The 11,450-nt window shown below is 53.0% G+C and overlaps 1 long non-coding RNA gene across 1 annotated transcript; it reads left to right on the top strand.

Moving 5' to 3' along the window:
• The first annotated feature begins 8,195 nt into the window (after window positions 1-8,195).
• Window positions 8,196-10,896, top strand: LOC123381374. Its single transcript, XR_006588255.1, has 2 exons — window positions 8,196-9,143; window positions 10,715-10,896. It is a non-coding gene; the product is annotated as an uncharacterized LOC123381374 (long non-coding RNA).
• Window positions 10,897-11,450: the final 554 nt, after the last annotated feature.

The raw sequence follows: 11,450 nt of genomic DNA on the forward strand, positions 1-11,450 counted from the left end.
GACTACATGCTGTATGATTCCATTCGTACAGAATTCTAGAAGAGGCAAATAATCCAGAGTGACAGAAAGCAGATCAGCGGTTGCCTGGGATGGAGGGTGGTGGAAGTGGAGGCTGAAAGCAGAGAGAGATTACAAGGTGGCCCAAGGAGACTTCTGGGGGGTAATTGGGACGCTCGTGATCTCGAGGGTGCTGATGGTTTAACGGTGTATACATATGTCAAAAGCAATGAAGTAAGAAAGCGTGGAAAAAGGAAACGTAAGTGCAGACTCGGGTTCCTGGCAAGTTGTACCCGCTGTCGGCTCTCAAGCACGGGGACCACAGCACTTGTCTGAACTTGAGACTGAACTTGAGTTCAAGCATTTATTGCACGGGAAGCAGTGGGGACAGCTTTGACCGTTCACATCACATAGCTCTGAGTTCATCCTGCCTCAGGCTTGCGATGAGAATCAGAACAAGTTACTTCACTTCTTGGAGTCTCAGTTTCCCTTTCTGTAAAGTGGGCACGTGAACCAACACCCGGATATTTATTATTGCATGTATAATCATCGGTCCACATGTCCTGCTATGCCTTGGTCGACAGTGGGAGCTATCGATGTCTCGTTGTCCCCAGATGAAAAGTGATGTCATGTGCCATCCAGCACAGAGCCCCACACAGGTGACCAGAGGCCGCTGCCCAAATCCCAGAGACTCTGTCTCCGCCTGTGGTAGTCCACAGTGGGCATGTAGGATGGAGCAGGGCCCCCTCCCTAGTCATGGCAGGGTCCTCCTTCCAATTCAAGTCTCTCTGAGCACAGGTCCTGGCACAGGGTGGGGGCCACCGTGGCTGTCCCCTGCTACCTCTGTTCTTTGGGAAGAGATCCCCTCTCTCCTGGGTTCCCCAGCCTGCCCCGCATCTGAAGCAGGGGCTTGAGGAGGTGTAGACAGGTAGCAAGGGTTTGGCTGTTATGAGAAAAAATTAGAAAATCTATGAATGGTGAGTTCTGTGTTTTAAAGTTTATTTTTGAGAGACAGAGAGAGTGAGAGAGAGAGCATGCAGGACAGGCAAAGTGAGAGGGGGATAGGGGATTCTAAGTGAGCTCTGTGCTGACAGCAGAAAGCCCGATACAGGGCTTGAACCCATGAACTGAGACATCATGACCTGAGCCGAAGTCGGACACGACCAACGGAGCCACCCAGGTGCCCCTAGGATGGTGAGTTCTTGAGGGCAGCTCTGGGCTGGCTATGGCCCTCTGTTCCCCTGTTCCTAACGTCTTGCCTACACGTGCCAAGTGCTGAGTTCCTATTTAGCGAATGAATGAGTGAGTGAATGAATGAATGAATGCATGAACATAGGCCTGATTTTACAAAGGTGTTGACTGTCTGATCACCCACATTGGGACCTGTAAAAAGGGGCTTGGGCCCGCTTCAGTGGGCGAGTGGGGGCCAGTCTCTGCCGGCCGTACGTGTCCCAGGCACCGCACAGCAAAGTCTGGGGGAATAGAGGCTCAAGGGGTTGGGGGGAGAGAAAACAGGATCCACAGCAGAAAACAGAACGCTGTTGGTATTCTCATATTCTAATATCTTGAATCCTTAATCAAGTTTATAGTCTAAAATTCAAAAGAGGGTTTGAGAAACACACAGGCTCCCGCATGCTAAGCAGAAGCTTGGGCCCTGGCTGAAATGCATCCGGGGTTTTGCTCTAGGCAGGGCCAGGGAAAGGGAAAGGCGGAGGGAACAGCAACACCAATAACAGTACCCAGCTACCATCTGTTAGTTGACCTAACGTGTCACGCACCATGGCAACTGGAAGTTGAGAATCGGTGAAGTGACCTGCACCCAGTCACAGAGCAGGTAAATGGCAGGGCCAGTGGAAACCACCTCAATCAGCTTGCGGGACCCACTCTGTCCCCTCTGTCCCAGGCCACCTCCAGATCCCTTCCCTCCTGTCACACACCTGTTGGGAACATTGGTTAATGCCCTCAGAAGGGCTATCCCAGCAGATCTGGGTGGCTGCTGCCCCTGTGCCCTTGTCCCCGCTGGCTCATCTCTGGAAAATGGAGAGACCACTGGGCAGCCAAAGTGGCCTCTTGGTAAGAGCTCAGACCTGGAGAATAAGGAATCTGTTTTTGAATCCATGGGCCACCATGGGAGTCCGTGGGACCCATCGGAGAGGACTTGATGGCGGAAGTGTCTGCGGGGTAGGTGGGGTGGGGATGGCAGGAGACCAAGGCTTGTAGACAGAGGGAGGAGGGACAGAAGTGGGAGCAGGGAAGGATGGGGAGGGAGCTGGGCCTGTAGGGCTGGAGGCAGAGTCAGAAACATCAGGACTCCTCACATTTGCTGGGCCTTTGCACATGCTGTTCCCTTTGCCTGGACCCCTATTTTGCCATCACCCCACGATCCTGAGGTCACAGCCCTGGCCTCACCTCTTTACCCCAGCTCCTTCTTCCTGCCCCCCTTACCCACCCCCCTCATCTGACTTATTTCTTTCCCTATCACTTATTACTTTCTAGGGTGTCACCTATTTCCTCGACGACTTCCTTTGGCCATTGCATAACTGTGCTCTCATGTACTCCCTGGCCTTTTACTGATGGCTGCTGAGGTTTTCAACGTTCAGCCAGGGGAGCATCCTTGTGGGTACAACTTTGGCCACTGCTCAGTGACTCCCTTAGGATAAAAAGTTGCTGGTGGTGGGATGGCTGAATCAAAGATACCTGGCATCTTCTGGACACGGTTCTTGTGAGTTCACAGCAGCCCCACACACCGGAGGACGCCTGTTGACGCGTTTTGTGTCAACTTCAACCAACCCCCGCTTTGACTTGCTTGATGCCTTGTTGGAAAGATGTGTGGCCCAAGCCCAGCGCCAATGGGGGTAGATAGGAACGAGTTCCCCCTGCATCTTTGCCCTTTACTGTGCGACCTTGCGAAACCCTCCCAATACGGACTCTGGGCCCCCCATGTGGCATGCTTTGGCCAATAAGATGTCAGCACGAGGATCCAAAAGCTTGAGATGCACTTATATGGCTGTGCCGGCTCTCTCCTGCCCCCTGCAGTTGCTAGGAGATGTACACGTAGAAGCCAGCCCTCTGGAGGGTGAATGGCGCATGGCGGAGAGCCGACATGCCCCGACTTATCGACTTATCCCAGCGGAGGCCAGCCTAGATCAGCCAACAGCCAGCCAAGCCCCGGACGTGGGCCTGATCCCAGCCAAGGCCAGCAGAGCCACCTGGCTCACCACCCTAGATGCATGAGAAATTCAAGCTCATTGCTGAAGGCTCCTGAACCTATTTGTCACGAGGCGTGAGGCTGTGCATAGATAACTGATGCACCAGGCATGGCAGTGAACCAGTTGGTTCAGAGTCTCACTGCTTTACCAACGCCTGGGGCTTTGGCCACGACCCTGGGCAGGGCCGGATAAACTCTAGGAAAACTCAGTTGATGTGGACATTTGTAAACCTCTTGAATCTGTTCATGGACTGGGGGACTCACCACTGTTTCCAGGATGAGACAGAGCACAGAGTAAGCTTTTATGTTTTATTTTATTTTACTTTTGAGAGAGAGAGAGAGAGAGCACGAGCAGGGGAGGGGCAGAGAGAGAGAAGGAGACAGAATCTGAAGCAGGCTCCAGGCTCTGAGCTGTCAGTGCAGAGCCTGACGCGGGGCTTAAACCCATGAACCGTGAGATCGGGACACCCAACCAAGTGAGGCGCCCCAGCACAGAGTAAGATTTTAAAGGAGAGAGGAGGTCAGAGGCCCTGAATGGAACACAAAAGTGATGAGTGACTTCAGGCACATGAGCACTGGATGTGTGTTAGAGCACAGCCCCAGCCCCGCCTCCAGCTCTTGTCCACACATATACATGCTCGTCTATGCTGCCCGGGTCAAGGGAGCCTGTGCACGAGCAGCTGGTCCTTCGGCAAGTCTCCAGAGATCAGCACCGGAGGGGTTTCACAAGGTTTAGGTTTGGGCTCAATAGCTATGAGAGTGAGTAAGCTCCCCGTCACTGGAGGCACACAAACAAATGCAGGCCAAACATCTCTCTGTCAAGGAAGCTGAACAAGAAGTGAAGGCAGAGGGGGGGTGAGATGATCAGTCTCCCAAATGCCGGCCGGGGTTCGGAGCTTATATCATCAGATGATGACGGGGGAGGGAATATTGAATTGCACGTTTCGAACTCTGTCATCCGGGCTTACCTTGCACGGTTAGGGATTTCTGATGAGCGAGGGCCGAGAAAGTCGCCTGCAAAGGCAAGTGTTACCCTGGACGGGAACGTGCACGGGAGCTGACCATGTTAGTGACTGGTGAGAAGGGCACAGCGTGACAAAGGGGGCAGGGTCACCGGCCACGGCTGTGCGCAAAGCCCGCAGGGGTGTGGTGAGGCGGCCAGGCCCGGAGATGAGAGGACCTCCTCCGTGTGGGTGCGGGCGCGCTACTGATGTGCGGCGGGGCTTAGAGCGGGCCTCCCTTCTTTTCCTTTGTGCGCTGGCGGTAATAGCCCCCCGCTCGCGGTGCCCAGCCCCAGCCTGAGCGGCAGCGGCTCACCCCTGCACCTCTTGGCTGGCCGGACCCTCCAGCAAGCCCCTTCCCTGCCGGGGGCTCCCCTTTCTAAATGCTTCCACGGGGAAAGTCCCCAGACAGGCCCCCTGTCACCTCGTGGGGTGACACTCAGAGGAATCAGGCAGAGACATCAGCTCTGGGGCAAAGCCGCGTGTGCTCTATTCATCAACCACACGACACACAGCGATAATCATGCCTGCTACCCTCTGAGCACCGACTCAGATCAGCACAGCGGCCGGATGAGGGGCGGGTGGGCCGCCTGCGCAAGCCAGTAAGGGGGCCCACCTCTGTGCAGTCCGACAGCTTTTAGCCACTACGCACACCGACGTAGCCTAGACGGAGCGAGAAGTGGCGGCTGTTGGGGAAAGGACGACAATCCCTCGCACGCAAATCTCGCCCAGGGCTCGGAGCCCAGGAAGGAGGTGCTCACACGCGGCTTCCTTCTCCCCCACCCTCTCCAGAAGCCCTGGGTCCTGAGGTTGCCTCCAGGAGCAGTTGGGCCGGCTGAGCTAGGTTCCGGTGACAAAACGACCGGCCGCCCCGCCAACCCGCCCGTCTCCAGGGGCTTAAGATAAAGGTTGACTGCTCGTGGCCGTGGCCGTGGCGTATGCCCACGGGTGGGCTGAGGCTCCGCCCCCCACTGCCTTCACTCGGGGACAGAGCCCCCTACAGGATTTGCAAGGCTCACTGAACAAGGAGAAATCAAACATTGCTCAAAAAAAAAAAAAAAAAAATTACTAAGACTTCAGAGGTGGTAAAATAGAGAATTAGACCGAGCGCAGCGTGCTTCTGAGCATGGAATCCCGCGGGACCGTGCAGATCACACGCCCCGGAAGCTGGATCGGCTCACGGTCAGCGCTGGAGACGCCGCCATCCTCAACGCGGAGGGCACCCTACCGGGGCCTGGCACCTTCTACCCGGGCTCTTGAAACTCCTCCCGGAAGTGATGCATGTCACCTCAGTTCTGTCCCCTCATGTTCTTCAGTTCTGTTCTCTGTGGAAGAAGGAAACGTGAAACATTGGTACCAGCCCTGTGTGGCCTTTTCTGGTATGCGCCCCCTGCACCGCCCCCCCTCCTGCTATTCTTCTGTCCATGGAGATGCATCCCCCCCTCTGTGATCCTGAGATATCACATCACGGCCAGGAGGTGACAGCTGGGTCGTACTGCTCCCTGTCCTTCCCAAAGGGTGTGCCCACCCCCAGCATACCTACTCCTCCTTGGCCACCGCTTCCCTACGATTGCTCTGACCCTCGACCACACTGTCTTCCTCGCGGTCTGGATGGTCACCACCAAGATCTAGATGACCCCCCGCCATTCTAACTGCTCCTCTGGACCTCCAAAGTATACTTTCTTGGCCATAACCAAAGGGCTCTTTCAAAAGGGTCATTCCTCTGTTTCAAACCTTCTAGAAACTGCCTATTATGCATTGGTTTGTGACCCTCGCCTCGGCAAAAGATACGTTGAGGCCCTCACCTCTGGCACTTGTGTCTGTGACCTCATTTGGAACCAGGGTCTTTGCTGTTATGGAGCAGGGTGGACCCGTCTGTCCGTCATGACTGACGTTCTTATGAGAACAGAAGGGACACAGACACGCGCTTTGACAACACAGACAGAGACTGGGGTGGAGTGCCTACGGGCTGAGGAGCACCGAGGGTGGCTGGCCACGTGGGACACTGGGAGAGAGGCATGGGACAGATTCGCCCCTGGTGCCTTCAGAGGGAGTGTGGCCCTGCTGATGCCTGGTTTTTTTTATGTCCACCCTCCAGAGCCACGAGGGAACATATTTCTGTGGTGTTAAACCCCCCAGTTTGTGGTACCTTGGGATGGCAGCCCCCAGGAGATGAATATACTGCCCAACAAACTAAGAATCATTTCCAGGGGTGCCTGGGTGGCTCAGTCTGTTGAGCATCTGACCCTTGATTTTGGCTCAGGTCGTGGTCCCAGGGTCGTGGGATCGAACCCCATGTCGGGCTCTGCACTGAGTGTGGAGCCTGCTTGGGATTCTGTCTCTCTTCTTCTGCCCCTCTCACCTGCTTGTATTCTCTCTCTCTCTCTCTCTCTCTCTCTCTCTCTCTCAAAAAAAAAAAAAAGAATTATTTCCAAATGCCTCCCCATGGTCTGTGAGCTCCTATGTGGCCGGACCTCCACCAACTTCTTCACCACGTCTCAAGCCACCCTCCGCTGTGTTCACTGCCCTTCTGCTCCTGCCTAGGGCCCTGTCCAAAGTAGCTCCTCTTGTCTCCCCATTCCACCAGAAATGGCTCCTTGCCATGTTCCATCAAGCACCCTGGTGATTTTCTTTCTGACCTTTTTCACCATTAGCAATGATTTTCTTTCTCTACGGTGTGTTGTCTGCCTCCTGTACTGGAACATAAGCTCCTTAGGCAAAGCGGAGGATAAACTTTGAGGTGGCCCCCAAGTGGCCCACCTGGTAGTGCCCGTGACCTTGTGTGACACCCTCCCCTTGGGTGTGGACAGAACCTGTGATGCCTCTAAGCCAATAGAATAGGGACAAAGGGGGTGGCACATCACTCCCATGATTAGGTGACATAAGACTGTAAGGACCATCTCGTTGAGATATTCTCTCCCTTTCTGCCTTTGATGAAGCAAGGGTCATGTTGAAAACAGTTGAAAACTGTCCTAGGGAGAGGCCCCCATGGAGAGGAACTGAGGACAGCCTCTAGCCAATAGCCAGCAAGAATCTGAGATTCTTATTCCTCAGGCTTCAAGGAACAGAATTTTGCCACCAAGCAGATGAGTTTGCACGTGGGTCCTTTGCCAGCCGCCCCTGGAGATGGGACCGCCATCTTGGGTAACTTCTTCATGGCAGCCTCGGGAGAGATCCTCGAGCGGGGGACCCAGCAGAGCCGTGCTGGATTTCTGACCCACGGCATGTGCGAGCTATTTGTTACCTGGCAGTAGGTAGCTAACACAGGCAATGAGTCTGGCTGGTTTTCTGCCCTAGCTCAGAGTCTAGCACAGTGTCTGGCTTTTAGCAGCAGGTGCTTAGTGAACCCCTGTTGGCTGATTGAAGGCACGCTCGTCCCACGCACTGTAGCTCATTGCCAAGGTTGTGTGTATGTGTGTGTGTGTATACACATACGTGTGTATATACATGCGCCTACATACCTATGAATTAGACTGACCTAAGTACATGAAACGTAGCCAGAACTGGACTTGACTCGTGGATGCTTTTTTGCCACAATTCTGCTCTTTGGCCTTCATCTTTTCTTTAACTTTTAGCACGTGTAACGTGAGGCGTTGAATTAGACCCTCTCCAGGATCTCATGCGGTTTTAGCTTCTATTCTGGTCTTTGAAGGAGGGTCATAGAAATGCTTATTTTTCCATACATTATCTTTTTTTTTTCCTTTTGGCTGGCCTCAAAAACACAGAAGATCATTCAACTTAACGTAAGGGAAATAAAGACAGAGCGAGGGAGAGCGAGCGAGCGAGTGAGCAAGAGCCACGCCAGGCCAAGCCCCCCTGGCTGCAGTCTAGCCAGATGCTTATTTAATATTTCGAGGGGGGTGAACAATTAGGACGCCCTCTCCTTGCGCCTGCAGACTCCATCTCGGAGACTAATAGATATTCACTTAGTCTTGCCAGTCGTGCTGTGTTTAATATTTATCCATCACAGGAAGCTGCCGCATGTTAAATGTCAGCCTCTTGATTCGGACAGCTTGGAGCTACACGCAGCCAGAACTCCACAAACAGCCCCAGCGGCCCCTGGCCTGTCTGCCTTCCTGGACAAGCCACACCCTGCGTCTGTGCAGTGCCCGGGATTGGCCGCTGGGCGGGTATGCCAGCCCCGAGGGCCTGACCCGTGGTGACGCCAGCCGGGTGCTCTGTCTGGTGTGTTGGTCAATGCCAAGGACAGCAGAGGTGGGAAGGCAGGAGATGCCTTCCCTTCTGTGGCTGACCCGTGCACCCAGGACAGTGCCAGCTTGGGAACTCTGCTTGTCCATTAAAGCTTCAGCACGGATGTGTTCTGTATTATGTGCCCCTTGGGGTCCTTCTGTAGCTTTTCTCTTCTGCCATGTACCCAGGAAGCTGTCTTCCGTGGGCTTTATCAACCACCTCCTTGACCTCCAGCATCTGGCTGGGGGAGCCAATAGGGAGCCCCGTTGGAGATCCAAGGGCGGGACAAGAGACAGGCAGAGGTATTTACTCCCTTGTCCTGTCTGCCTTCCCTGCAATGCTGCTATAGGCTGGCATCCTCACTTGCCTGCCGGCCTTAGCTCCTCCTACCAGGCAGCCCTTCCCACTTAGCTCTCTCCTCCAGGTATCAGCGATTCCTCCCTACTTTACCATCCAACCTGGGGCTAGAAACTGCTCCCCACTATGACTAACCTTGGGGAGCTCTACCATTCCTGGTGGTTTCCCTATACAGTGCCCTTTTGGGTGAATAGTCTTTTTATGAAATGGCCCAAATTTGAAACACACTGTCTCTTTCCTGCAGGGATTCTGTCTACACATCCCTGAGAGGTAATTATTGTTTGTTACCTGTTACAGAAGAGGAAACTGAGGCTTTTAGAGCTTGGGTGAATTGCACGAGGTCACAAAGAAGGCCTGGGCAGAGCTGGAATCTCCTGACCATCCGTTTGGTGAGCTGCGTCTGGTGCCATCAAATCCACTGGTTGTAGGTGCAAATATGGCAAGGCATGCTTCGTTTGCAGCCCTATTACTGTTCCTTCTCTGGAAAGATAATTTCTAAATGCATCAGAGCACAGCCTCAGCCTCTATCCACACACATAGATGTTTGCCTATTCTGCCTTCAATCAAGTTAACTCGTGCAGGGGCAATTCTTCTTTCTGTAAAGGCTCTAGACATCACCGGTGGGATGTTTCATAATGTTCATATTTTGGCATAATAGCTATGCGGGCGGTGAGCCCCCCCCGTCACTGGAGGTATACAAACAAAAATAGGCCAAGCATCTCTCCGTCTGGGAGGTTGGAGAAGATTCATACAACAGGTGAAGGTGGAGGGGGGAATGGGATGATTAGGCTCCAAAATGCCAGCCTACGATCTGAGCTGCTCATCCTCAGATCATGACGGGAGAGAAGATATTGAAGATGCCAATGCCTGGGCCACACCCTTGGAAATTCTGATCCCACAGGTCCCGGTAGGGTTCAGACATCTGCATTTATATGAACCCCCTCCCCCCCTCCTGCCAAGGTGAGACCTGAACATTCCATGACATCTTCCAGCTCAGTAACTAGCTAACTCCAAGCTCCCCCCTTCGTGGTGAAGGCTGTGAGGTCTCTTAGCCAGTCAACAAACACTCTGGCCCATTAGTGAGTTGAACAGGGATGGGGGTGAGGCAATAACACAGAGTCTTGGGTTCGAGTCCTACTCAGGACACTCAGCCTTGCTCCAGGACCGAGGGGGAAGAAAGGAGCATGTGGGAACCACCAGGGTGCTGCTTTAAATAGCGTAACGGGAAGCCGAGGGCTCACAACCACACCCCCAAATGTCTTTAAGTCCTTGAAGTTTCCAAAGCTTTTTGGATTATAGAATTGAGAAGGAGGGATTGAATCCACCTAAGAAAAAAGTTTCTTGTGAGGATTAAAGTAAATCCTGTACCCAAAGTGTGCACGAGGCACCTACTGGATAAATGTTAACTGCTGACGATCATCATTAGCGGTGGCGTCTTGAATAGTAAAAGGCTTAGCGCAAGGCCTTAGACATAGCAAATGCTTACCAAAAAATTGCCATAATTATTTCTGTAAGTTCCAACCAGCATCCAGTTCCGCACTTTCTCCCCTGCTTCTCTGATGACTTCCTAGCAGAGGCAGAGAACATGCTGGCCCCAGAGCTGTGAGCTTGGGTCTGGGGGCCTTCTGATCCCCGCAGAGCCCCAGATCCCTTCCCTGGCTCATATGACGAACCCGGCAAAGCCTTCCCCTGCTCCCCATTCGTTACAGGGAGGTTTTTCCGTCCCGTAAACTGGATGTTAAAAACAAATGTCCCTAATTAGAAATAAAATGTTTCCAACCAGCTCGAAATAAAATCAAATGTAATTACTAATGATATTTAAATGGCGGAGATATTTTATTATTATTTTTTAAATCCCCTGCATTTAAAATGAGGTATGATTTTAATTTAGTTGAAAATGCGTTCAGCTGGGAGGAAAGCGGCCTGGCTCCTGGCTCAGGGTCTCCTCTTGTTGCCTCAGGTGGAAGATCGGAGCTTTCTAGAGCATCTCCCGGCCTGGCAAATTGGCATGAAGGTTCTGTTTTGTTTTGAAGAGGGCGTCTTCCAAGGAACCCTGTGTTTTCAATGAGTGACCCACTCATGGGATATTAAGGTTGCAAGATGTAACCCAGGTAATCTAATACGATGCCTGCTTAAAGCCTAGATGGATGCCGTGATTGATTTCTTTCTGCTTGTTTCCTTCTAGGGATGGGAAGCTCTCTATTCCATGCCCGCAGCCAACTGCAACTTAGAACTCTGACCTACTGAAAGCATCCTTCACCCTGGCTCCCACTATATTCCATAAGTTGGGTCTCTCTCTGCCCTCTGGGGCCGCATGGGATGGGACAGCGCCCCAGAGAAGTAATTCCTGGCCTTGTCGTTTCATAAAATAAACTTGTTCATCAACTGGATGGCAGGGTATCGTGACGGAGGTTGTAACATGAGCCAGGGGCTAAGCCGTCACAACTCAAACCCAGACCTTTCCACTTACTAGCTGTGTAATACTGGGTAACTTGTTTCCTGTGTGACTTTGGGGATGTTCCCTGGCCTCCCTGAGCCTCAGTCTCATCATCTGTCTCAGTGGTAGAGAGAGACCCAGTCTGTGCTCTTGGCAAAACCACGTAGCACAGACTGCCATGAGGGGGCTTGGGATGGTAGGTCCAGGTTCCTGGGGGGGCAGTCAAAGGAACTGGCTCTCACCTCTGCACTTCTCCAAG

The sequence above is a fragment of the Felis catus genome, chromosome D3 (genome assembly GCF_018350175.1).
Source record: "Felis catus isolate Fca126 chromosome D3, F.catus_Fca126_mat1.0, whole genome shotgun sequence".
NCBI lineage: Eukaryota > Metazoa > Chordata > Mammalia > Carnivora > Felidae > Felis > Felis catus.